General features: G+C 33.3%; 1 long non-coding RNA gene across 1 annotated transcript; it reads right to left on the reverse strand.

Moving 5' to 3' along the window:
* Positions 1 to 5,104: 5,104 nt before the first annotated feature.
* LOC147077424 (uncharacterized) lies at positions 5,105 to 6,396 on the reverse strand. Its single transcript, XR_015069459.1, has 2 exons — positions 6,217 to 6,396; positions 5,105 to 6,001 (listed from the first exon to the last, which is right to left on the reverse strand). It is a non-coding gene; the product is annotated as an uncharacterized LOC147077424 (long non-coding RNA).
* Positions 6,397 to 6,811: the final 415 nt, after the last annotated feature.

Below are 6,811 nucleotides of genomic sequence, written 5' to 3' on the forward strand. Positions count from 1 at the left end.
CTCTAAAAACTCACAAAATTGCTCACATGGACATAATTGATGATCAATATCAAGTCATTATATTTTCTCAACATAGTAATATTAAAGCATATAAAAATGCAAGTCCTGGTGAAAAACCTTATGAATGCAATGTATGTTCATACAGATGCTCGCATCTTAGTAATCTTAAGATACATAAAATGACACATACAGGTGAAAAACCTTATAAATGCAATGTATGTTCATATAGATGCTCGACACTTTTTCGTCTCACAAAACATAAAATGACACATACAGGTAAAAAACCTTATAAATGCAATGTATGTTCATATAGATGCTCGCGACTTGGTAGTCTCAAAAGACATAAAATGACACATACAGGTGAAAAACCTTATCAATGCAATGCATGTTCATATAGATGCTCGCAACTTAATGATCTTAAAAAACATGAAAAGACACATACTGGTGAAAAACCTTATAAATGCAATATATGTTCTGTCATATAATTATTTTGTCATGGGGATCAGGAAGGATGGGATGAGGATGGAGGATGTAGGATAGGGATAGGTTGGGGATATGGGATATGTTTGGGGATATAGGGAAAGGGATAAGCATGAGACTCGGGGAAATAGGATGCAGGGTCGTGGGTGGTTTGACTTATTACCTCTAAGACCTCAGTTACCTGTCCGGTTACTATACTCATTCGTGTAGGTTCCTAGATTAATAAAAGGCATAATGAATATGGAATAAATATAAATATCTCGGATTGAGCGCCACTCTATGATGATGCATAGAGACAATAGTGATAAGGAAAATTAAATGAAAAGCAAGTAGAGAAATTTCAACAATTGTATATTAATAAATAAGATAACTTGCGGGCTACAGTGTATAAAAATGTATAATTACTTAAGTGAATCACGAGCACCTAAAGCGATACAATATTTAGATAAATTAGAACAAAAACCCAAAAGCTAATTCGGTCGGTGGACCGTAACATAAAATGACAATAAATACCAATTACAAAAAAGGCTCTCCAGCCTTTTCGCTGCCCTCGATTCCTTCCAGGACGGAATCGAGGAGTGCGTCTTCAAACGTGTAGGGACCGTGGAGTTCCTCCGATCTCCTGGCGTGGGGGGGACGTCCTTCAGATGATCATCGTCCTCGTCTCCAAAACGTCAGGAAATCGAAAGCCCTGTGCCCAGGGTCCGAGGCTCGGAGCTGGCCAAGACGTCTGCTTCCTTCGAACGATCAAGACTGAGAGCTTGACTCTCGCTTCGCCTACGTGTCAAAAGCCCGCTAGCTCCGATAGCGCCGGAAATAGTGTCACGAACTCCGTACAAACTATCCCGTGCGCAGGCGCGATCCGGTCGTACTTTTGCGTAGTGTTGCCCTCGTAAAGACTTCCTTGACTTAGTGTGTTATGTTATAAAATAACATGACATTACCTCCAACCTCGGTAAGAGAAGGACAAGCCATAGCGAGGACTTCGACTGTCAACTTCTCGGGGGGGGTCTTCTGATAGCATCAATCCTCCCAGGGGTTGGGCATCATGGACGGCATGCTTAGAGATAGCGCGGCTACAGGCGAAGCGAAGGAGACATATAGATGAAATTTCCACTCTGTTATTTGGTGACAGAGGGAGAGGCTTATGAAGAATCCAAAAAACGAAGAAGATTATTTGCTGAAGAGTGAAGAGCTGGGAGAGGTCTCGTAGATTTACCCTACCTAACCGGTCCACCAATAATTTATAAATTTTAAAAAAGATCTAATAAATATAAAAACACCTAAGCTCGTGTACATAGAAATATATAAAATATTATAATTTATCACAGATAATTCACATCAAAACAAATAGTGGGGATTCAACCCAGCAGTGTAAAACTGCAATATTTAGAATATATAAAAATTGATTTAGATAAAGCTTCCAAAATGATAGGAAGAGTTGTATAATAATTATTAGTTTGAAAAGATTTGATATCAGTATAAAAAATTGAAATAATAGCCAAAAAATTTACATAAATGCACCTCAGATAATAATAATATATGAAATGGTATAATAAATTAATATATTGTATATAAAGGAATTAATATTTTAGTTCAAGAAATTTAATTCAATTCATTAAATTGATAAAATTGCAGAGATAGTATAATATAATAAAGTAATTAATAGAAATTAAAATTGCTTCCATAATTTGAGTAATAATAGTAATAAGCATTGAGTAATTAAGTTGAAAATAATAATAGATCAATGAATGATTTAATAGATTGATTTCGAATAATATTAAGTTATTGAAAAAAAGATGAACCTTTAATAGTTGGCAAAAGTTATAAAGTGCACAAAGCAAAAAATATAAATTCTCAATCGTATATGCCGTGGTTTTTGGCAAGTATACATAATACAAAATAATAAATACAATAAATTCACCAACTTGGTTCGAACAAATAACATAATAATTAATAAACAATGAGTGCCAGTTTGGTTTTGCGTGAGGGCGAGTCTATCGGAAAGTAATAAATACTGTGCGTCAAGCACCGTCCGAACATTTAAAAAGAACATTACTAAAATATACTACTCTCAGATGTCTAATCTGAATAAAAATAACAGTGTGGCTAACAACCAACAGCTGTGATGTGGATTCTCTGTTAAGCCTGTAGGAAACAAATGACGTGTGATGGTATTCCAAGCCATGATCCGGATCCCAAGCAGCGCTCCCACAAATAAAATAACGCGAACAAGGAGGAAACTAAGCTAGAAAAGAATTCCTAGTACAAAATATATAATTAAAATTAATCATCGATTTTAGTATACTACGTTAAAGTCTACAATGGTGTAACAAGATATCGTCCGTTCCAGAATATACGGCTCCGCTTCAAACTACTCTACTATATTACATTATGTACAATATATCACACTTAAAACTACTTAGAAATACACCGCCGCAGATTCTGGACTAACTCAATCCCGCCAAACCCGAGACCTCCGGTGACGTACGTTTCTTCCGGTGGCGTGTTCCAGCCCCAGGTACGCGAGATCTGAGTCCGGAACCCATCAGAAACGGACCTCCCAGATACAGAAAGAAAATACCACGGAGCACCACATGAAAGCCAGGCAACGACGAGGAAACCATGAACACATCGGAAACTAAACGTAATTAAAAGAACAACATGGTTCGCAACTGGTCCGACATTCAAGTTGGGGCTGCAAAAAATAAAAAATGAAAGGCTAAAGAGATCGTATTATAACGTCCACTTTCTTCCCTCAAGGAATTTTGATAAGTAGGTTGATTTCCTTCATACAGTCCAGGCCGCTGCACAACATCATCAGTGTTGACAGACGATCGCTTCTATTATTCGCATCACGCCTGCCAACTCACCACCATAAACATCAGAGTGCGGTGGAATCCACACAATCAGCGGCAGATTCCAACGCCAAAAAGAGAGGGGACTAACGGGACCGTCTTCAGCACCGATAGTTCAACCCAAATACCAAGAGGGTTGACTGCTAGAGAAAAAAAATCAGACGCGTCCGAGGAACATCTTCGGCACCCCGGATCACTAAAACACACCGGACAGTAGTGAGACACCTTCAGTTCCCACGACTTCCAAGGAGCTAGCAGCCAACAAATAATAATAAAATCTCCCCGCAGCCTGTACCGACAAAGATACATTGACAGAACAAGTATAACCAATCACTACAATCAATAAAAAAAAATATATAATAAAAATAGCAAACAAAACCGTCACGCAAAATCAAGTACAAAGGCAACTGGTATAATTAAAGATCACACGATCACCAGCGCGATGTACTTAATTAGACAATTGTAAGAAATTTTAAATATAGATATTTTATCACTAGGTAGCTAAACTGACAGGCCCTTCGAAACGCTAAGACAGCGGTTGCGTCTTCCGGGAACACCATAACTCTCATCCTGGCACTATGGTAGTATTTAGAACTATGCTTGTTTACCAAAAGTTGGTCCAGATGCTGTTTGTGTGGTATGAGTTGAGTAGGCCTCCTTCCCGAAAGGTCTGCAACCACCACCTTTGCGATGGACGTTCACCGGAACAAGGGTGTATTGCCATGTGCAGGAAAGAAGTCAGTAACTGAAATAGTTTACCATAGGTGAGTAAAAATTCACAAAGAAATTGAAATAAAGAAATATAGAATTTTATAATAGAAAATATTACTCAATGACATAATATATATATAAAATTTGCGATAATTAATTCGATAAAAAGAAAATCAATCCAAAAAAGAAGCTTGTAAAAGAGCAAAAATAATAATTATAATTTATAAATATCTGAGGTGTGTAATAGACAAAAGACAAAACAGTAAAAAATTCCTTCACAAAAAAATTGAATATTAATAAATAGGCATTATTAAAATGCGGCCCTGACAAAATTCAAAATAATTTGTTGAGTGTGACTAGCACGGAAACACACCTTTCCATAATAATAAAAGAAAAAATATTTGACAGAGTGTGTGTCATAATGAATGAAGGTTTGACAACTCCTAAAAGTTTCAAACATAGTTGATAATAAATTAAAATATCAGCATTTTTAAAGAAAAATTTGCCCATTGAAATAAGCATGGTGAACAAGCAAAAAAAATAATCAATTATTAAATTCAAGTTAAATTGAAAGAAAAAATAATTTAGTTAGTTCAAATGTAAATGTAATTAAATATCCATTCAAGATTGTATTTGAAAGAAAAATATTTTAATACTCAAAGAAAAATTTAATTATATCATTTAACAACTATACATGAATGGAAATATTTTACCAAATTCAAAATTAACATGTATGCAACACGTATATAGAAAATTCTTAAATAATAATTTTTTTTTTTTTTTATTTATCCAAAAAAAATTGCAAAATCAAAAAGAATGTAATTAATAATTTAAGTGAAAGTAAATTGAATGTTTATGAATAATAAATAGCTGATTGCTAGGATTTGAAAAGAGAAAAAAAGAATTTAAAGATATTAATTAATGTTAGCTTATATGCTTTTTAAAAAAATTAGGAGAGGACGGAAAGTTGCATATAGTTGAGTGAAAGCATCTAGAATGAAATCAAAAAGCTTTAAAAAAAATATGTCTTTAAATTAGAAAGGATTGACAGGAGAGAAAAAATTAAATTGATTCAAAAAAATATGTAGACGGAAGTTTTTATATAGGAATTAAGAAGGAAAATTTTATTAAAAATATTCACCTGTAAAAATAATTATTTATGTATAATAAATAATCATTCTTACGAAAGAACAGAATCTTGAAATTAAATATTTCAAATAAATTCTATGAAGGTGTCATCTATCGACTGCAAATGTAAGCGCGCTTGACGTTTAAAGTTTTACCCAGAAATCAATTTGGAATATGAATAATTGAATAGGAATTAAAAATGACTAAATTTATTTCAATGAACGAAAGGTTATTTCAATTTTATCAATAATGGACGCGAAATTAATAATTTCAATTGTCTACATTATAAAAAGAACAGATTTGAAAAAACTAATATCGAACTGTCAAACAAGTAAGAAAAAACAATGTAAAAACATATTATCCGAAATAAATGTATTCTACCGACGCAAATAATTAATTGTAATAGCAAAATAAAATGAATAGAAAGTTAATAATTAAGAAGAAATGAATTCAGAATAATTTAGTGTCAAATTTTAACAAGAATGAAAATAAATCACTCAAATAATCGATGACAGCGCGACTGCCGACTAAAATGAAAGACCCGATAATGATTTTATTCGAGATATAGAAATTATTAATTATTCACAATATAGAAATGGAACGAAAGGACCTTTTGTAAACTCCATTCCATAATAAGGTTCATCCAGCTGTCCAATTGATTTGGTGTTACATCCACATAGTATGTTTCAATCCAATGGTTCTATCAAATTTGAGGTTAATAACTCTTGTCATCCAGTAGGTATATAAATGTTCATGTCGATCTCGTCCAAGTTTGACATCCTTCCTTCTCCTTTGAACTTTATTAAATCACTTTTAGCACCATACTAAACATAAAACAAACTTTTTGCTGAAACAATCAATGGTTAACACAAATTCCGATGCCCAAATATTGACATTTCCATACCAATAATGTGGGTATCACATAAATTATAGAAGAAATATGTATTGATGATAAATGTGCAAATTGTATTTCAAAATTAGGTGTAAACCATATATAACACTCTTAATATTAATTTGCGAAGGAATAATTGTAACTTACAACACAAAATTAAATAAATTCCACAAGGACAATGATAAAATTGACGTATTGATCTCTATCATTTAGATCGCCATCCTGCGCATACCGCATAGACTAGTCCGACGTCTCTTGCAAGTACCGCGTAAGTCAATAAAAGACTATATAAATATATGAAAAATATAACACACATAGTTACGACCACCGAACCAGAAAATTTTAAGAAAAATATAACGCAAATAATACGTTTTAATTTGTCATTAATTAATTTACAAGTTTAATAAGTTATAAGAAATAGAATAATTATCAAAGTGCGTCTAAAATCACGCCCGATACGGAAGCGCACGCAAGCGATGTCACACGACGGTAATCAAAAAATTTAAAAGTCAGCCGGCAAAAATCGGTATAATTAGAACTAATGACTCTGAAAACAAAATACCGTTACGGTAACAATTATTGTATGAAATCGTGACTAGCAAAATTTAAGGTTTTATAATCGGAACAAATAAAATTTAGAAAATTAGGACAAAATAACGAACGAGTACATAATCCGAAACAAATAACTGTAGTCTTTAGGAGGTAAGTCATCGTGTTTTGGAAAAGAAATATTCAACAAGAA

Source organism: Rhyacophila brunnea, unplaced genomic scaffold (genome assembly GCF_057557595.1).
Source record: "Rhyacophila brunnea isolate RB1 unplaced genomic scaffold, BYU_Rbru_1.0 scaffold_13, whole genome shotgun sequence".
Taxonomy (NCBI): Eukaryota; Metazoa; Arthropoda; class Insecta; order Trichoptera; family Rhyacophilidae; genus Rhyacophila; species Rhyacophila brunnea.